Here is a 23,021-nt window from a genome sequence, read left to right on the forward strand (position 1 = left end):
GGGGAAAGTAATTTGACCTTGGATGGAGCGTCTTTAAGTAGCTTGACAGATAACAAAACGTAAAACGCTCATAATAATGGTTCGTTCGATATTAATTATCATTGAATAAATGGTTTGAGAATCTAATAAAAAAGACCAAATTTAGCTTTATTTAATAATTTTAAGTCATAAACCTTAAATTTCCATAAGAAACGTTAGATTTTTTATTTTTATAATATCGTAAAAAAATAAGTGATTCCAGTGATGAAGATGATCTAACGCCTGTGGATGTTGCACTTTCCTCGCTATAGTGAGGGGAAAAGTTTTGTGTTACACACGGGTGCAAATGTATTTTACTTCTCGTGTGTTGAAACACTCGCTACGCTCAGGATTCTATTTTAGAACCACTCGCTTCGCTCGTGGTTCACCTATAGAATCCTTTCGCTTTCTCGTGTTTCAATTCCACACTCGCGGGTAAAATACAACTTTGCACCCTTGTATAACAAATAACTATTTTCATTAAGTAAGTGTTTTTTTTAAAAGAAACTGTTTTCCTGTACAGGTCGCATTTCTACGCCAGATATTTGGCGAGGAAGTTCGATAATTATATAGATTTTTTTATCGTATGAGTTTTTGTTTTTTCAAAATGGCAGAGGCACGGGGTTTCGCGAAGTCTACAGCTCACAGAGCCACTAGCTATATTATTACTGCACTCAAACTATTACACTTTCTCTTCCTGCCAGTCGCCAATGTAATCCTATTTCGCTTCAATTACTTTCCACCAGTTTCCACATTACTCCCGTATTTTCGAAACACTCATAACAAGCTGGGCCGTAATATCTGGCATCCGTAGCTTCGGCCACTGGCGCGCCGCCGGCTCACGACAATAAAATTTCACGGGACATAAAGCAAAGCACACCCCTAGCGCATTACCACTGAATCTCGTGACAACCCTAACTAGACCTCCGACGTTCTATATAAAGATAACAAGTTACTTCCACGAAGAGAGTAACCCTCTAGTAAAAGGAAAGTTACAGTAAACTTTCTTTTAACATTTGGAAATTCACGTTCGACCTTTAAATCTCGGACATAGCGTTTGCTCATTCCTATAGATCCAAACAAGCTGTACCCTAGTAGCGTTTAATGATGCATAATTTTCAACAGTACATATAAATTTATCAGAAAATGGATTACTTTATATGAATTTACTCTGATAACGCAGACGTATCAATGGATCTCATTGTCTGGTGCATAAAAACACATCTTGTTATGTTAGTACGGATATCGGGAAAGTTGGAGATAACTAGTATGAAAAGTTTAACTATAACAAGTCGTTTTAGGTTTGATGAATATTGGTACGGATGACAATTATATTAGTTGGTAGTTTTATGGGGACATTCAAGTTGTTTGGATTAAGTGGATCTGGGGATGTGGGAGTAAAGCTGCGTACCTGAAGTGGAACTATTGAATGCATAGGTGGATGGTTTAATGGTTTCTATTTTCAACTTTATATCGAAGTTTTTTTAAATGTAGATACCTAAGTTGCTGAGAGGTTTACTACACAAAAAATTACTTGTTTTCTGTTAACATACCTACCTAGTAGAAAATAACTAAGATTCAAGAATCCAGCCAGCATCAGCCAGCGATTATATGTACCAACCACTTTTTTTTTTGGTGCAAACGGCGATATCCGACCTATTGGTTGCGAAAAGGCCAATTTAATTTCCTAAGATGAATTTTTTAAGGTTTTGTGCGTATTAGTTAAATATTAGGTGTGGTCTACACTATATAGACAAAATGGACCTATAGAATGGTAGTGTTCATATGCCAATTATATAAGATAACAAATGGTGACTAGAGGGCAGATAAAGAACCTATTAAAACTAAGATAAATTACCTATCACGTCAGTTAACGGAAGTAAAAAATCAAAGATTTGTATGAACGGCATCTAGTTTTATTGCAGACTAGCTGTGCCCGCGGCTTCGCCTGCGTGGAATTCGGTCTGTGTCAGTAAGCGGCTAATTCACCCCTAATTTATCTCAAACAACCCAAATCACAAATCAAAGATAGATATAACTCCGTAATAGATGGATACAGTCTAAGGAAAAAACGTGCCTCGAAAATCACGAAAATTTGATTCTCGACCAGATGTCGCTACTACCTTTGCCTACTCTCGTATAGAGGGCGTTGACGGTTTCGTTTGTTATTATTTAACAATTTTAACGCATATCAGTGAAAGAACATGGGTCAAAATAATAAAAATAATTAATGCAAATAAAAAAGATTATTTATCCATATTTCAATACATTTTATCGTATTTTAATAAATCTTCATTTTTAGTTTTAAAGTGCGTCGATAGATGGCAGTGAATTTACTGTGGTTACAAAATTTACTATGACAGTACCGCTCTATAATATTATATCCTCTTTGCTACCACTAAATAAAATTACACTCCAAAATGAATATTTTTTTTGCCCTTATTCAAATTTTTGACGTGATTTAAACGGCATAGAGTAAATAGTAGGTGTATATCGAACGATACAGTACCATTTTTGTATTTTTACGTCCTTGACTGTACATATGCAAATCGGGTACACTACATAATTCCGAAATTTTTTATTCCGAATTTTAGAATGTCGAATTTTATCATTCCGATTTTTAAATGCTCGACCCATCAAAACTCCGACTGTCATAATTACGAATGATGAAAATCACGAAGATTTACATTTCCGAAAACCCAAAAAGCCGAATATTGTAAATTCCGAACTACATAATTCCGACTATAACAATTCCGATGATGGCAAACACCGAATTTAACATTTACAATTTTCAAAATCACGAATTCGGAATTGCCCTTATTCCGAATTAACGTGATTCCTATTTTAAATATCCCAATTTTTTAATTTCCACTTTTCTGGCAACAGTTCGTTTTCTTGGGGGTCGCAGTTCTAACCTAACCTAACCCTTCCACGGGACTCAAACTATCTCTATACCAAATTTTATCTAAATCGGTTTAGCGGTTTAAGCGTAAAGAGAAATTAAAAAAAGTTTTTTCATATTTTTTGTGTTTTCACTCGGGAATGGTGTTATTTTGATATCATAAATGAATTCGGCATACCCGATTTATACAAAAACGATACCTAACTTGGCCTAGTAGCTAAAATGATATAGTTATCAAGATAAAGTTTTTAACCCCTTTTTCACCACCATGGGGGATGAATTTTTAAAAACGCTGAAAGTAATTTTCTTGCTTTTTAATATAATAACGTTTTGCAAAGTTTTAAGTTCCTAGCTTAAAATAAAATTTGCACCCAAGACAAACTTTCATCCCCTTTTCAACCCCCTGAGGGGTTAAATTTCCAAAAACGTCAAAATTAGTTTTTTTTTGTAATCGTCTATCATACCTTTCTAAGAAGTTTCAAAGCATTTGTAATGGATTCAAACTTTCAACCCCCTTTTAACCCTGTTAGGGGACGAATTCTTGAAAACGCTAAAATCACTTCCTGTATTATAATAATATGCCCATTATACAAAGTTTCAAGTAACGCACTAAAAAAAAAATTTTTATCTCCATACAAACTTTCAACCTCTATCACCTCCTTAGGGGATGAATTTTCAAAAACGCTGAAATTAGTTTTCTTGTATTTCAATAATATATCTTCTTACGCGGTTTCAAATTGCTAGCTTAAAATAAATCTTGAACCCCATACAAACTTTCATCCCCTTTTTAACCCCCTTAGGGGTAAAATTTCTCAAATTTTTATAGCCTATAACCTGGCCGTGGATTTTTTCGACAGATTAGTAAAGTTTGCATCAAAATCCGTTCAGCCGTTTTCATTAGTTGCGCGGTCAAATAAACAGACAAACAGATAAACAGACAAACAGATAAACAGACAAAAATTCTAAAAACTGTTGGAATGTGTTCTGTTATCGATTCTAAGTATCCCCAGCCAATTTTTTTTCGAATATCTTCCATGTACAGACTTTCGACCCTCTTCCGCTTTATTATATGTATAGATAGATATTTTATTGCAGATATATGTACCATATCTGTCTGAACCCCAAGACCGGCTAAAATCAAACGTGAACTTACTCGTATCCATCTCGATGTAAAGCTAAGGACACAATATCTGTGAAGCCAGGCGCTTCGCATACCGTACCGGGTAGTACCTAAGGTATACACCCAGCTGATATTCCCATCGCTCAACGAGTATTCGTCTAAGGGAATACATTAACAGTATTGAGCTGGTGATCAATACGTATATTTTGAATTAGAGATCAAAATTAAACTGGTTTTCCTGAAGTACAAATGTCTGTGCTATCAGAAAAATAATAATAATAAAGACTGTTAATATTTACGCAAGCCGCATTCCTCAATCTTGGTTTCAGTTTCGTACGCTTTGTAAGTGTGTGTGATACCTAAAGAGCGTATCCGTGCTTTAACCATGACCATCTTTTAAAGTTATTATCTCACAACAAATTTTCATAAAGTTTGGACATTTCTTAAGTGTTAAAGATACCTACTATACCATTATTTTTTTAAACGATGTGGTAATGCTGTTACGCATACCCCCTGGTCACTCGTGTACCAATTATGGATCTACTGATGCTATTTCATTGAAATCCACTCAATAGTTTAGGCGCTAGAAGTAAAAATATGATTTAATATTCGGCATCCTCTCAAGGCGGTAAGGTTGTGAAGGGCAAGAGGAATCTACCGATACGTCATTTTAAAAAATCCGTCCAGTATCCTGAGCTACAGGGTGTACTGATTATCAGTATTTAAACCCATAACCCTTCTTTTTGTTTAAGTCGCAGTCGAGTAAAATGTTGATATTGGGGTATAACGTGTACAAATGTATAGACAAAAGTGGAATTCATATTCCTACAAGTTTCCTATTAAGAGAATATCCCCTGAAAGGGTATAAGCGCTAAATCTGGATTCAGCTAATATTTTCTATAACAAGATGTATTTTTTCCGCAAAGATATCTAGGACTTTTTTGTGTAGAATTTAATAAGCATTAATGTTGCCTTACACCGTATTTTCACAGAGAACGTAGATTTAGAGTAAAACGCAAATTTATCCAGGATGGTACACATTTTCCAAGATGGCTGCGATTCCTCGAGGTCCCAAAATGTGAAATAGTGTGGACATGAAAAAGAGACCTTAATTGACATACATACCAAATTTCATAACTTTGGAAGGATTTCGAGGTTAAACTTAATCCGATTGTACTATCAGTTAACTCACTGAAACGAAATATCATACATAATTAGATATTTAATAAATACACGGTCCTATTATTTAGTTAGATGTCGGACAGGTCTCAAAATTTTCATCTAAACGGCGGGCCCGGCGGGTTGCCTCAAATTATCGAGTAGGCTCACAAACAACAAAATTAAGACGTCGCCAAACTAATGCTAAACTAGTAGTTTTCAAACTGGATGGGTGCGCTGACAGATGTCATCTCGATACAATTTTGCTAGATTGTGCGTTTTTAGGAGATGACACCTGTCACCCTACCTATCGAGTTTTTTTTTTTTTCTTTTTATGATGAATAGGCAGGCGTTTGACCACGATCCCACCTGATGGTAAGTGATGATGTGGTCTACGGTGGAGCACGCTTACCTATGAGATACCTATTAACTCTTGCCTTGAAGAGCTTCAAATTGTACTCATGCGGAAACACAGACTCGGGCAGGGCGTTCCACTCCTTGGCAGTTCGCATAAGAAATGTGGAAGCAAAACGCTTCGTGCGTATTTTTGGAATTCCTACCATGAAGCGATGCCGGAGTGCCGTTTGTCGTGTGGTCCGATGGTAAAAATGGGACGGAGGAATAAGGTTGTGCAGTTCCTCGGCACACTCTCCGAAATGTATCCTATAAAAGATCGACAGGCTGGCAACCTTGCGACGATGCTCCAGACTTTGGAGTCGAGCATTCGTCAGATTGAAAACTACTATAACCAGAACAGACACTCAGTCTTTACTGTGAACTTGTCCCCGGCACAAGGAAAGCCGGGTCGTCGCGTCGCATAGCAACGCCCGTGAGGCGACGCGCGAAGCGTGAACGACACCTGCCAGCCTTATTACCGGCCGTGCCTCCTGTGTGCACACGCTTTATACGTGGTTGCGTACTATCTGCAAGGAAGTTCGGAAGGCGGGATTCCTAGAAATGTCGGTACTGAAATAGCTGTAAACTAATATTGTTACCTGTGAACATTTGTATGTTTGGATATAATTTTTTTTTGTTAAAAAAATCAGCTGATTAGCAGAGCCTAACCTAACCTAACGCGGGTTAGGTTGATTAGACATTTTTTTGCTGATCAGCAGATTTTTCAGCTAACCAATTTTTGCGGATCAGTTAAATTGTAATCCAAAATGAAATAATACGTTTGCCCACTGATTGCTTAACAAAATTGGATTAATGGTGGATCGCTTACTGCCGATCAAATAATTAATTTGCCCACCAAATCAATTTGTAGCAGCTCAGTACAGTATGGCATTAATTTCGAACTGGTTTAGAAATACTTGCTAACCTTAACATGCTGACCAAGTTTGGCTGAGAATATATATTATATTTTTGTTAATCAAAATAGGAATATTTTGAAGATCGATTATATGACACCTTAAAAAAATCAGCGTACAATGTAGGTATACGTAATATTCGATATCACAGCTAAAAAGCAATAGCTTTATTTTTAAATTAATAACATCAAGACTAAATTTAAATTTTCTTGCAAAATTCGTTGATATTACTAAAATCATTTAAAGTGTATGGTTATTTTAGAACACTGATTTATAAGTTCTCTATAAGCTAAGGGCAGTTCCACACAGCCCAACTGACCTATTTACATTGGATCCCTCCCTTCCGGGCCATTCTTCTCAAACGCGATCTTCCGCCCTTGCCGCCTTTTGATGTGCACAAATATGTGTGAAAAACGGAAATCATTAATCAATTCGAGGTTTTAGGAATTTTAGAGGAAGAATTCTAAGTTGCATTTTTGTTGAGAAGCGCTTTTTAAAGGTTTTCTTGTGCATCGTTTTTTATATAGTATTTTTTTATATAATTTTATTTTATATAGATGCACGGTACAGATTATGGTAAGGTAACCGACAGCATAACGTCAATAATAGCCCCTACAGAACCTAACCTACATCTTGGCCTGTTCTTCACTGTTATAAATAATGTGGCCTGGACGAATTAAATGTATATTTATTTAATTTACCTACCTGTTCATAAATATAGTTATTCAGTAACTGACCTTGATTAATTATGTCCTTTACAAAGTACGTCGTTACTTTCAGTCGGCGGCACTCGGCGGCGTCTGTAACCAATCAATAGCGATTGTCTGAAGAACATATCGAAGAGGACAAGTGGATCTTATACTTAATAGTTATCCAGTAAACCTTGATTATGTTATTTATTTACAAAGTACGTCGTTAATTTCCGTCGGCGCGACACATGGCGGCGTTTGCAAAAATAACCGATCAATAGCGATTATCTGAATAACATAATTATCGACGCCGACAAGTGTATCTTATCTTGTGTGTGTGTATTTGCCGTTCTAAAACAGCACAACCGAGGTTTGCACCAGTATGGACCAACACACACATATAAAAAGTTAAAGCTAATTCTATGTATTATATTTACTTATACTAAAATAACCACTGTTTCTCTTAAACATGCCATTAACAAGCAAAACTTCCGACCGATACCTCCCTACACTCCCAAATAATTATTCCTTAAAAAAACATCTTCGGATTCTTGCGGAGTTCGTTAGAATCTTATGGGATCCCTCCCTAAGTAGAATTAATGATGCCCTTTATTGAAAGTTCAATTTTTTGATTAGGGGCCGGAGGGGTCGTAGGTACAATGTTTAAACACCGGATAACAGGGCATTTATTTGCATTCGGTCAATACTGATTTAAAAAACCGTCTGACAAGATTTGAACCTTAATTCATATTTTAGTGAAAGTTTTATATGAAGGTACATTTTAATATGGACGTGTTGTGATTATTATTTAGTTAGAAAAGAACTTTCTTGGGCCAAAGTTTTGATTTTGGTATCAAAGCATAATATGTCAAAAACGATAAGATACTCGTTACAAGTCGTACAAACAGCAACATTCCTAACTTTCCATCGATGGACCTTATGCCTTTTGTAATAAGGTTTACCGATAGACAGTTACCAGTGTGGGCGATGGCACATTCATCATCATCAACTTTAAGTTTTCTCTTGTCGGTAGACCATATTTCAGCGTACTCTAATTTGCACCAAATTTTTGACTTTTTGATACGATATAACTTAAAGATATGGTCGTGTCGATGTCGAAAATGAAATAGTTGGGCCATAAATATTTACTATACCTAGCTATAACGTTTTATTTACTACTAATGAGTATCAAGTTAATACTCACAAAACTGCCGTTAGCAAATTCTTAAAAAGAAACCTCTCAGAATTTTTCTTAAATTGGATTTCCATCCCCAATTTAGTGTTGTACCGCGTCAATAACTTGGTACAAACTGCTCCCAATTTAGTGTTGTACCGTCGATAAGTCGCCCAAACAGGAGTGTTATTCCGAATGGCTAAGCGAGAACAACCAGCTTAAGTGTAACCTAATAGAAGTGTTACCAGTACGATACGACGAATTTATCAAAAACATTATAGAAGGGAGTTGAAGTAAGAAGTAAAAGGGGAGACCAAGGAGAGCGTACAAGTATCAAGTAAAGGAAAACTCCACACCATGTCGTATCCTCGTATCAGGCTGCCAAGAAGGCAGAAGACCGGCATACCGACATGTGCATTAAATCGCTCCACTGACGTTTAATTTTTAAAAATATATGGAAATGGTGAAGTGTCACCTTGTGATTCGTCACAACAATCGCAATTCATTTGTTTTAAACTAAGTGAAATCTAAGCTTAAAAGTCTCTCTAGAGTTCTTATAAAAACTAAGCCGTCGGTTAACCGGTAGTATATGGTCTGGTTGAACCAATCGAAGCTACAGTTCTCTGCTCTAAAGGTTCGATTACAAAAAAAAATTGCTAAAGAACTACCACAGACGGTTAACCTAAATACCTACGTAAGTACCTACCTTTTCCTTTTAAGGCGTTGCAACAAATAGCATGCGATTTTAAATAATTGCTGGCTAAGTAGGAGCAACGAATTCAATCGATCGATCAAATACGATTATCGGTGATGTTTAGAGAGGCCATTACGCATAGTTGTTAAGGATCTCGATATTCTCGATATCTCGAGTTTACACTGGTTCACCGGAGAACTCGACATGCCCCCACTCGCGCAACCCATAAGAACACGAGCCGGCAAGTGGCGCGACGTCGGTCCGGCGAGAATCTAATTTGGTTCGTAGCCGTCGCTCATTTGTTCGCATTACCCAGACAATGCCACCGTCATATCCCAAAACGTCTTATGTAACCTACAACGAATAACATTTACGCCGTTTTGGTTATAGGCAATCGGCATGGGGCTAGGAGTGATTGGACGATGGTGAAAAATATTTCGCTGAGAAGGGGAGATTGGTTTCGTGGGTCATTTTTTAAGTGTCAGCGGCATCGGTAAGTTGATGGTTTTCGAGGAAAACGTCTTTTATTGGCAGATTTAATTTCGATTATGAAAGATCCCAATTATAAGTTATATTTCTTCGATACTGTTATCTAAGACATTTAAATGATACTTAACTATATGAAGCTACCGTAAAATCATCTACCTAATATAATATGTCACTGCACTTCTCAGGTTATATAGGTATAATTAAAAAGGGCACTTGTTAGGTAAAATTCGTGATGAAATGTAGTGCCTGGACATATTCATACATATATAACACATACACAAAAATAATTACAGAAAATATGTATGAAAGTGCAAAGCAGGCGTGTTTCGTTGTAATGAAGCAGTTATACATATACATAAAACAGTCTTCTTCCTCGCGTTATCCCGGCATTTTGCCACTGCTCATGGCAGCATGGGGGCCGCATGGGAGCATGACAACTAATCCCAAGAATTGACGTAGGCACTAGTTTTTACAAAAGCGACTGCCATCTGACCTTCCAACCCAGAGGGGAAACTAGGCCTTATTGGGATTAGTCCGGTTTCCTCACAATGTTTTCCTTCACCGAAAAGCAACTGGTAAATATCAAATGATATTTCGTACATAAGTTCCGAAAATCTCATATTGGTATGAGCGGGGTTGGAACCTGCGACCTCCGGATTGAAAGTCGCACGCTCTTACCGCTAGACCACCAACGCTTCCATACGTACATATAAAACAATACATACAGATAAGCCGACCACCTTTTTCTACAGTTCAAAACACACCAGGGGTCCTAGCCAAGACGATAATCGTTGCTAGAAAACGCCAATTGAAACTTAGAAAATGTCTAGAAACAATCACGAGACTTTTCGTATATAGCATCAGTCATCCCGATACATTTTTTATTCGGTTGGCGTTTGTCGATGTACGATTCTCATCTTGACTAGGCCCCCAGTTGCATCCTACCCACGATATTTTTAACCAAGTATAAAACTGTCTGAATACAATATAACAATACCTAACATACCTGCTACTTAGACATTTGATAGATCATTTAATGATTTGCTGTTGATATTTGCTTGCAAATACGAGGCCATATCTAAACACTGTTCTCCTAAAAGTAAGTTCGTCATCAAAGTTCCCAACGAATCTACACATCGGACCTAACCGCAAGCTAATGACAAAGTCACCTCTTTGAACAATTACGGATACAATTTGTGTTTGTGTTCATTTGTGCCTGTTCAATGCAGTCGGGCGTTTCAAACTCTTGTTATGTCACATTTTTAATTACACATAACTTATGTGTAATTGAAAATAAATGTTTATCAGTGTGTAGGTCAGGTAGGTCAGTCTTTCTAAGTATGAAGTGTTAAAATATAATATTAAAATCTTAGAACTCGATGAGCAACTATGTATGTATTACTAAATAATTGTTTACCCTAAATGCTTTTTAAGCGGCTGTCCCACTGCCGACAATACGCGCGAAACGAGTAATGAGTAGAAAGCCGAAATTATTTATTTGACACGAGTGAGACGTAATGTGTATTACTATTTATTAACCATCTATTTTATTCACACGGCATCTACACTTAAGGTGACTGTCCATTTTCAACCGCAGCTGCGTTACTGCTCCGACACTACTGCAGCGGCCTGAACGCGTCGGTGTTATTGTCAATTTCCATAGTAAAATGAATGACGATATCGACTGCACGTAATATGGTGATTTTAACGTTTTCCCGACCGCAGCTGCACTACTGCTCCGACACGTCGGTGTTATTGTCAATTTCCATAGTAAAATGAATGACAAGACCGACTGCACGTAGCATGGCCATTTTTGCGTATTTGGTGTATTATTGCAACTGCGGCTACAGACCGCACGTCAAATCTGTCACCTGCACTGAATTGTCTTTGATCACAGATATTAGTAGTTTTAAGCAAAGAGGATATAACCACTACGTTCTAAGGAGTTATTACACCCACGGATAAACAACCCCGATGGTACCGTCGCCATATATCGCAGATATATCGGGGCGGCCAAGGAGCTCACAAATATCTGAACACGCCTTTATTGTCAAGGCGCTAGAGTGCATGTTCAGATATATTTAGCACCTCGGTCGCTCCGACATATCTGATGGCGACTGTAGTACTACTGTAAACTTTTTTGCTAATCTATATTGAGCCATACGAGTATCACAGAGCCAGTTAGGAAACTAGAATGATAGGTCCGAAAAAGAGAGTGTCAAATTCGGAAGTTAACTATAGTCTGGCAAACCCTTCGAGCAACACCGGCTTCCGACACGTCGGAAGGGAGGAGCCCAAGCGATATCTTACCGTACAAATCGTTCTGCCATTTTTTGCGGGGGAAAACGTGCACACAGTCGCACTTCTCACTCACTACTTGCAAAATCCAATCTCTAATTAGGATTGTTAATTTTTTTTAATGTTCTATTTCGAAAACCATTTCGAGATATTAGGTTTTTAAACAGTTTCCGACATTTGCTGCCATATAATAATCGAGGATTGAAGATATTTCAACAAATATACTGATGACCTTAGTTTGACCTTCTCGCGAGGCTGAATATAATAATGTCATCGTATAGTAAAAGTTATCGAACCATAGTAAATAAATCCGTCACTCACGTAATTGTCAAAGATGTCATTGTCATCAATTGTCATAATATAAAAATTCAGTTAAACCGCTAGTTTCTTACGATTTTATTTATAATTTTTAATACCTAAACAGTAGATTTTGATTGCTTAATATATCAAAAACCATGTTTCCACTTGTGGGAATGATTTACAAAAATTATAGTCCGCGAAGACCTACGTGAAAGACAGTGTTGTCATGAAAATGTGGAATGGAATACTTCAAGTGTTACACACAATATTGCTGTGAGGATCACGTCGATGTAAGTATAAAATTAATATTATTTTACTACGAATATTTAAAAGTCCATTTTGGTGGTCGGGTCACTATTACCTATTTATTTTCTGTGATGATGTGGCCAGAATCACGACATCTAAAGACAAACCGTTTAACACAGCTTGTCCGCTACTAGCTCCGTTTTACTGATTTGAAGTTAAATTCAACAAACAGACATACATATATGTAACTTATAACCATCTTGCAAGCAATAAATCATATACATACAAAAATACATAGTTATATTCAAAATACAACATGAAACTGAAAAGATAATTTCTAATTTCCAGGTACCTACAAGTTGCAGTTCAAGGCTCAAGCTGCTGATATCACGGTCATGGCGGACAAAACTAAAGTTAATAAAGAGTTGTGAAAAATAAAACATGTCTTATTTTTTACTTTTTTATTAATTTACGAAAAAGCTGTTTCCCAAAAAAGTGTATACATTATATGTTCAACATGTTCTGCACGTAAGGTTGACATTGAGGGCTTTGTTTAGTAGCATTCAGTTGAAGTTGATTTAGGTTCTACTCTTGTTGATCCAGAAAATAATTGTATAGTTTATTATTAAATCTATGCCCACGCCCAGGCACTATTCTTGCTATAACTTTACATTCTCCGCCTTCTCTAGAAATTTGTAATACATCCAATAAAACTAAGGTATATAACTTAAGGCAGATTTGTGGAATCAGCTTTCACAAATTTAGCGTATTTTGAGATTATTGATTTAGGGATTCAAATAATACGACGATATTATTTATAGATTCATTAAATAAACTGTTCTTTTATTTTTTCGTAGTTTTGCGAGGATAGCTATAAGCTCGACAGGGCACGAGCGATAGAGAGGCAAATAGAATACCGAATATCCGGCAAAGTGGCCAAATACCGAATAGTTGCCGAATATTCCTGGCAACTGTAATTGTATTGTAATATATCATATTATATAATGTCGTTTATGGTGACAATTTCTCATTTTGTCATTGCAAAGCCATTCCTGAGCTAAATAAAAGAAGCAATCATTTATTTTTATTACAAGGGGCAAAGATGTTATTTAATACCTCATGGTAACATATTGATATCCAAACATACGAAACGATACAAAATTGAACCACGAGAGAAGCGAATGGTTTAAAATTTAGAATATTGACAGTTGCGGAGGTCTCAAGGCATGAGGGTTAAACAAACTGTGTTACAGTGCAACACGTAATTCTTCACACCAACACGAGGAAACCATTTATTATTCAAATTAATTTATTAAAAGTTCTTTCTATCGGCCAAGGCGAGGGAAATATCTTTCTTCATAAAGGATTTCTTGTCTCGCCCGTCAAGTTTTATATGGATGGTGCGGTCATATCATAGAGTGCCGTCGCCCATTCACACCTGCAACTGGACAATATGAAGTGTAAATTATAAATTATTTTATTCATCATACTTCACTGTTTGGTACCTAAGGAAAGTAAAATTGGCTTAATATGGTACTTAGAAAGATAAATCTGTAATATTTTGCTAACACCGAACGACTGCCTGCCCACCATTGGATAATTTTATTCTTACGTGTCGCATCGTCATCTCCAGAACCCACGAATCACTTTGCAGAAATCAATAAAAGGCCTGCTAAAAGAGCCTACCTGGCATGGTTTTGAGGGGACGTTTATTACAGACTTCTAAATCCAGCCGCACTTTTCTGACGGCCGAGTACCTATACGTGATGCAGGTGGATCAAGTGCGCACTCCCCCCGTATATATCACGAACTCCATGAGTCCCGTTTCCGTCGGATTGCTGTGTGCGGTGGTCACGCATTTAGGCAAGAGGATGGGGAAGAAAATTTCACATTGTGAACTTACCTTAATGTTAAGAATAATTTTTCCTCTGCATTAATTTTATTTGAGTAATTTGATTGTATTTCGTCAATTATTAAGTCTCATTCAATGTTGAATTATCTGAATAAAGGATCACCATTAAATATCAGATTTTTTATTAATATTGCGTAGCTGCCTTCGTCGGACTCTGACTATTGTAGAAAGGCAAACTGGTCTTCTTTTTCATGTAGCATGTAGCATTATCGTCACTCGCTTCTTCACGTAAAAATACAAAAATAAATTAGTATTTTATTTGTACGTCTGACATTATATGACTTGACATTGACAAGCCATCAACGAACGCTGTCGCGACTGCACGCCGCAACAGCCGCAGTCGTGCTGCTACAGTAATGCGGCACCGCGTAACGTCGCAACTGCAGTGCAGCGGCAGTTACAAACGGACAGTCACCTTTAGACTTCTTGAGCGAGAAAACAGTCATTCGCAAGACGCTTAAGGTGACTGTCCGTTTGTAACTGCCGCTGCACTGCAGTTGCGACGTTACGCGGTGCCGCATTACTGTAGCAGCACGACTGCGGCTGTTGCGGCGTGCAGTCGCGACAGCGTTCGTTGATGGCTTGTCAATGTCAAGTCATATAATGTCAGACGTACAAATAAAATACTAATTTACTTTTGTATTTTTACGTGAAGAAGCGAGTGACGATAATGCTACATGCTACATGAAAAAGAAGACCAGTTTGCCTTTCTACAATAGTCAGAGTCCGACGAAGGCAGCTACGCAATATTAATAAAAAATCTGATATTTAATGGTGATCCTTTATTCAGATAATATTGCCGATTAAATGAAAAGCAATTCAACATTGAATGAGACTTAATAATTGACGAAATACAATCAAATTACTCAAATAAAATTAATGCAGAGGAAAAATTATTCTTAACATTAAGGTAAGTTCACAATGTGCAATTTTCTTCCCCATCCTCTTGCCTAAATGCGTGACCACCGCACACAGCAATCCGACGGAAACGGGACTCATGGACCTGCATCACGTATAGGTACTCGGCCGTCAGAAAAGTGCGGCTGGATTTAGAAGTCTGTAATAAACGTCCCCTCAAAACCATGCCAGGTAGGCTCTTTTAGCAGGCCTTTTATTGATTTCTGCAAAGTGATTCGTGGGTTCTGGAGATGACGATGCGACACGTAAGAATAAAATTATCCAATGGTGGGCAGGCAGTCGTTCGGTGTTAGCAAAATATTACAGATTTATCTTTCTAAGTACCATATTAAGCCAATTTTACTTTCCTTAGGTACCAAACAGTGAAGTATGATGAATAAAATAATTTATAATTTACACTTCATATTGTCCAGTTGCAGGTGTGAATGGGCGACGGCACTCTATGATATGACCGCACCATCCATATAAAACTTGACGGGCGAGACAAGAAATCCTTTATGAAGAAAGATATTTCCCTCGCCTTGGCCGATAGAAAGAACTTTTAATAAATTAATTTGAATAATAAATTGTTTCCTCGTGTTGGTGTGAAGAATTACGTGTTGCACTGTAACACAGTTTGTTTAACCCTCATGCCTTGAGACCTCTGCAACTGTCAATATTCTAAATTTTAAACCATTCGCTTCTCTCGTGGTTCAATTTTGTATCGTTTCGTATGTTTGGATATCAATATGTTACCATGAGGTATTAACCCTTAAATGCATGATTTTTTGTATAACTTTTTAATAAATTGAAATAGATGTGTCATGCTGTATAAAAGTAATAAATGTGATTTTGGATAGCTGCATATTGAGCCACGGACCATCAAATATACGATGCATATATACATCATTATGCATTTAAGGGTTAAATAACATCTTTGCCCCTTGTAATAAAAATAAATGATTGCTTCTTTTATTTAGCTCAGGAATGGCTTTGCAATGACAAAATGAGAAATTGTCACCATAAACGACATTATATAATATGATATATTACAATACAATTACAGTTGCCAGGAATATTCGGCAACTATTCGGTATTTGGCCACTTTGCCGGATATTCGGTATTCTATTTGCCTCTCTATCGCTCGTGCCCTGTCGAGCTTATAGCTATCCTCGCAAAACTACGAAAAAATAAAAGAACAGTTTATTTAATGAATCTATAAATAATATCGTCGTATTATTTGAATCCCTAAATCAATAATCTCAAAATACGCTAAATTTGTGAAAGATGATTCCACAAATCTGCCTTAAGTTATATACCTTAGTTTTATTGGATGTATATAATGTACAAATTTCTAGAGAAGGCGGAGAATGTAAAGTTATAGCAAGAATAGTGCCTGGGCGTGGGCATAGATTTAATAATAAACTATACAATTATTTTCTGGATCAACAAGAGTAGAACCTAAATCAACTTCAACTGAATGCTACTAAACAAAGCCCTCAATGTCAACCTTACGTGCAGAACATGTTGAACATATAATGTATACACTTTTTTGGGAAACAGGTTTTTCGTAAATTAATAAAAAAGTAAAAAATAAGACATGTTTTATTTTCACAACTCTTTATTAACTTTAGTTTTGTCCGCCATGATCGTGATATCAGCAGCTTGAGCCTTGAACTGCAACTTGTAGGTACCTGGAAATTAGAAATTATCTTTTCAGTTTCATGTTGTATTTTGAATATAACTATGTATTTTTGTATGTATATGATTTATTGCTTGCAAGATGGTTATAAGTTACATATATGTATGTCTGTTTGTTGAATTTAACTTCAAATCAGTAAAACGGAGCTAGTAGCGGACAAGCTGTGTTAAACGGTTTGTCTTTAGATATTCTGGCCACATCATCACAGAAAATAAATAGGTAATAGTGACCCGACCACCAAAATGGACTTTTAAATATTCGTAGTAAAATAATATTAATTTTATACTTACATCGACGTGATCCTCACAGCAATATTGTGTGTAACACTTGAAGTATTCCATTCCACATTTACTTCACGACAACACTGTCTTTCACGTAGGTCTTCGCGGACTATAATTTTTGTAAATCTTCCCACAAGTGGAAACAAGGTTTTTGATATATTAAGCAATCAAAATCTACTGTTTAGGTATTAAAAATTATAAATCAAATCGTAAGAAACTAGCGGTTTAACTGAATTTTTATATTATGACAATTGATGACAATGACATCTTTGACAATTACGTGAGTGACGGATTTATTTACTATGGTTCGATAACTTTTACTATACGATGACATTATTATATTCAGCCTCGCGAGAAGGTCAAACTAAGGTCATCAGTATATTTGTTGAAATATCTTCAATCCTCGATTATTATATCGCAGCAAATGTCGGAAACTGTTTAAAAACCTAATATCTCGAAATGGTTTTCGAAATAGAACATTAAAAAAAAATGAACAATCCTAATTAGAGATTGGATTTTGCAAGTAGTGAGTGAGAAGTGCGACTGTGTGCACGTTTTCCCCCGCAAAAAATGGCAGAACGATTTGTACGGTAAGATATCGCTTGGGCTCCTCCCTTTCGACGTGTCGGAAGCCGGTGTTGCTCGAAGGGTTTGCCAGACTATAGTTAACTTCCGAATTTGACACTCTCTTTTTCGGACCTATCATTCTAGTTTCCTAACTGGCTCTGTGATACTCGTATGGCTCAATATAGATTAGCAAAAAAGTTTACAGTAGTACTACAGTCGCCATCAGATATGTCGGAGCGACCGAGGTGCTAAATATATCTGAACATGTACTCTAGCGCCTTGACAATAAAGGCGTGTTCAGATATTTGTGAGCTCCTTGGCCGCCCCGATATATCTGCGATATATGGCGACGGTACCATCGGGGTTGTTTATCCGTGGGTGTAATAACTCCTTAGAACGTAGTGGTTATATCCTCTTTGCTTAAAACTACTAATATCTGTGATCAAAGACAATTCAGTGCAGGTGACAGATTTGACGTGCGGTCTGCAGCCGCAGTTGCAATAATACACCAAATACGCAAAAATGGCCATGCTACGTGCAGTCGGTCTTGTCATTCATTTTACTATGGAAATTGACAATAACACCGACGTGTCGGAGCAGTAGTGCAGCTGCGGTCGGGAAAACGTTAAAATCACCATATTACGTGCAGTCGATATCGTCATTCATTTTACTATGGAAATTGACAATAACACCGACGCGTTCAGGCCGCTGCAGTAGTGTCGGAGCAGTAACGCAGCTGCGGTTGAAAATGGACAGTCACCTTTACTTGCGGCTGGTAAGCTAGATAATTAGTCAGCACACCAAACTGACGACCAACCCGTGAACCGGAGAGGACGCATTCGCTTCGTCTTTAGTATGGTTTACGGATAGTGTAGGTTTCTATGATAGCAAAATACCTTAATTGAGTGGCCGAAACGCTCGTTCACACTATCTGTTTCATTTGTATCGGAGCCTGTATTCGTGGCACGCGCGACCACGATGCGGGATCAGACCAATTAACCGAGTCAGAATCCGTCTCTCTGAGCTGATCAGCAGCCATTCTGGGTCAGGAGTCTCAGTCTAGTCCACCAACATCTAATTTAGACAATTCATTAGATTTGGGCGGTAGTCTCTATGTTCACCCAATGTGTTAAGAATTTAAGGCACAGTGGGTTCGTGTTCTTCTCTCACTCTCACTGAGCGTAAGCGAGAGCAAGATGGATGTGCGTGCTTGGGACCGCGGATATCATGTTTTTGAATTTTAATTGTTTGTGTGTTTTAATATATCGTATCAGGAGCTCAAAACAGTGGCAGAAAGAAGAACGGAGTGGCGGTTACTCCACCGACAAGAGCCAGGCTCTTAAGAGTTATGATGATGATGTGTGTTTTAATAATAAAAAAACTCCATTGAATTCCTTCGTAGATGTATGCGTTGTTTCCTTTTTTCAGGGCGATTGTCAAATTTAAGCGGCCTCCGGATGCGGCGCAAGTGATAACTACCTACCTATTTAAATCTGGTACCTACGAGTACGTACGGGGTAAGGAAAGAATTTATATGGAGAGAACCGGGAGTTTCCAGTTTCTTGAAAGTTAAAAGGATCGTGAAAACTGGAGGAAGATAGTAGTAGAGGAGACCAAGACCCAGAAAGGGTGGCATTAAGTAAGTATACAGTAATACCTGCAATAGATTATGTGATTCTACTAAGAACAGAAAACTAGTCAAAAACTGAACAAAATCAATGTTAGTACAAGTTATTTACGACACAGGCGGTACCATAAACAGGCCAACTAAATTGCAAACGCAGACAAGTCAAACTTCCAGATAATACAGAGTAAGACCTCAATATAGGTAACAGCTATGCATAAAAGGAGAGCTTACATAGACAGGTTGGTTTTCGTGTTCGACCCACCGATGCTCTGTTAGTTATTACAATAAGGGCCCAGGAGCCGAGACACCCTACATTTCAATTAGGGCGGGTTCGCACTATCTTCGTAATCGCGTTAATTATCGTGCCGTGACGATAATCGGAGCCACTACCCTTCCTTAGGGTGGCGTGAACTGCGATGTGTCTAGGTCTAGTGTGAGCTAATGAAGTTTAATTATAGAAAGAATTACCAACAGCGTTTTTTATTGGTAAAAACAAAATCAGAAAAGTATTAGGATATAGTAAGTATTTAAGGATAGCTACATAAAGTTTCAGCCCTTGCATTCAAATCTTCCTCGGTGAAAATTGAGTTCGTCGCCTCATCCGCTTCTGGTAACAATATTTTCTCGCCACTGACGATATCCCAATAATATTTTTTTATCAGGACGGCTTGCGCTTGTAAGCACCATGTGTCATAATTTGACTTGTTCAACGTTTCAATATTTCTATAACTCGTCGATGCGATCCCGATGATTTCCAGGCGCAGAGTTTCAGGAATCACGCTCTGCTAACATTTGAGGCTGAGGGAATATGAGAGGGCAGCTGGAGTATTGAGTAAAACCACGGAGCACAGGCACAATGTCAATTCTACGAATTCCTTTTAGATAATGAATGACAACAATAACAAACATAATATATTTGAAGTTACATGTCAAGTCATACGAGGATTCAAACTTCGATCGGCGGCGAGAGTCCTGTGGCCAGACTCACACCTTTCATGCGCAAATAACCAGAAAGCCGCGCAAAAGCGAAACATTTCACTTCCATTTCTTCACCACTTTTCCCTTGTCAAATTAAGAAGATTAGAAGTGTAAAAAGCGGAAAAACGGACATGGCGTCCGTCCGCGTACGTATCAATCTCATTTGTCTGCAATTAGTGTCCGTCTATATAACATGGCGAGAAGTCGAGCGTGCTAGTTGGGCCGTGTTATTCTGATGCTCTCCGATACTAAAAGTTAGATAATTGTTAAAATGCTTGAGTACGACGACTTTAACACGTAAGATGGAGAAATAATTCGGAGTTTCAGGATTTTTTGATTACATTGATTTTTATCCAGAGCAAAGAATTATAGTTATGATTGTAATACAGGTAAAGTCCAAGAAAAGAGCTATCGAGAGTGGTAATAAAAAAAACAAAAAAAAACAAAGGAACTTTCAAGATGAATTATTTTTGCACCGGTGGTGACATGGCATGGCATTAAATCTTGTCGAACCAAAGACTCGGAGCTAAGACTCAATTTTTCAATAACAAACACATGTATAATAAATATCACATCGATTAAGTTAAACTAGACTACCTGTTAGGTAGGTATAAATCATATTACAAAAAAACACTATTCATTGGAAGAAGTTACTTGTCGCACATTGAGAGAGGTAAAATACTCTTGTACCTATTGCACACCTCAAAAAACAAACAGGGAAACACGATCGACTAAAAAAAGAGGCAAACAATAGGCGGTCTTATGGCTAAAAAACAATCTCTTCCAATCAACCTTTAAGTATTGATTTAGGGTGTCATTTAATCGATCTGCGAAATATTCATATTTTTAGGAACAAATATATATATATATATATATATATATTTCTAATATATATATAAAATTATGCTCTAAATTGATTTGGTTGGAAAATTAATTATTTGCCATCCACCATTAATCAAATTTTCAGTGGGTAAGCGAATTAGTTCATTTTGGATTAAATTTAACTTATCCACAAAAACTGGTTAGCTGAAAAAGTATTTGTAGTAATTAATCAGCAAATGTCTAACCAACCTAACCTTCCCTTTGCTGATCAGCTGCATAAACAAAGAAAATTGGCCATATTTGATTGTCCCTTTCATTTTGTGTTTCAAAAAACTTACTGCCCACTAACTTTCTTTTCCAGTAGCAGTTGTTTTTTGTGAAGGTCGCAGTTCTAACCTAACCTAACCCACTTTTCCAGTAGCAGTTGGTTTCTGTGAAGGTCGCAGTTCTAACCTAACCTAACCCACTTTTCCAGTAGCAGTTGGTTTCTGTGAAGGTCGCAGTTCTAACCTAACCTAACCCACTTTTCCAGTAGCAGTTGGTTTTTGTGAAGGTTGCAGTTCTAACCTAACCTAACCACCTTTTCTAGTAGCAGTTCAACTTTACTGGCATGTGTATTGGACTGTTTGCTTTGAGCATGCTTATTACCTGCAAATATAAACAGTTCATAAGCATGCTCATATTAAGCAGACTGATAACAAGCTTTATAGCATGCTATTCTAAAGCATGTGTAACAGTAGCTTAAAAACAGTGTACTTCAAGCTGTGTCGTGAGCTTTGTTGTTCAAGTTATGTTGTATTGTATGTATATTGGCTATGTTGGCTAATGATAAAATGATTGATGGTAAACTTTTTTGGTTGATGTAGACATGACTTATAATTAGGTAGATACTTACATAATATTCAGCATTTTTTCTGCATTAGCTTGAGTTTTTTTAACTCACTTTCTAGTCACACTAACATTAAACTTGTTCACAATCGAGATAGTAGTCCAGAATTGCGTGGTCACGTCGCGAGCCGTGTCGCCCGCGACGGGTCGGCGGAACGCGGTCGCGCCGCGGTTTTCTAATCTCAGTACAAATGTACCGCATTTTCGACACTAGCCTTTTTAGGCGTATGCGTGCGTTACAATTTATACCTCTGCGCCTAAATTAAATAGGCATATATGCTTGCTAACGTCAGAATAGACAGTAGGCAACAGGGGGAGGACACTTAGAAAATATTAGAAATGACGTTACCAAAGAAGGTCGCGATTTCTATTAATGAGGGCTAACGCGTATGAATTCGCCGCTAGGGGCGCTACTGTCACAGAACTAGGATAAATTTTAGGTCTGTGTTTGGACCACCATCAACAGAGGCGCCAACTGGTGAGCAAAAAAACGATAGCCCTCATTGGATCCGTTGGATCGAGACAACCTACTTTTGCGTGAAGTTGACTTCCGGTTATGCAAACTACACCACCAGATGTCAGTAAAAAAATTATACAATTTTAAGGCATGGATACAATATTAAGGAGGTTGCATATACCTCGTATGTGAATAATATACCTTTCTTTATTCATAATGTTGTTACCTAGCAACTGTTGTTTATCAAAAATAAATCTCGTAAACAGAGATATGAACTCATTTTCTCTATTAATTTTAAAGTGCAGAGCATTTAACACGAGTGAAATTCAAATAGGGAAATTAGACTCCCAACTGTCCTAATGTTACAAATCCTGAAGGTTTAAAATTTTAATAGTGCTCAAGGCAATGCCGGGAGGTTTAGATATTCCCGAAGGTAAGAAAAAGAGACTATCATTGGTGCTCATGGCAACGAATGATGCCAGCTAATGAATG

Source organism: Cydia strobilella, chromosome 13 (assembly GCF_947568885.1).
Source record: "Cydia strobilella chromosome 13, ilCydStro3.1, whole genome shotgun sequence".
In the NCBI taxonomy this organism is placed as follows: domain Eukaryota; kingdom Metazoa; phylum Arthropoda; class Insecta; order Lepidoptera; family Tortricidae; genus Cydia; species Cydia strobilella.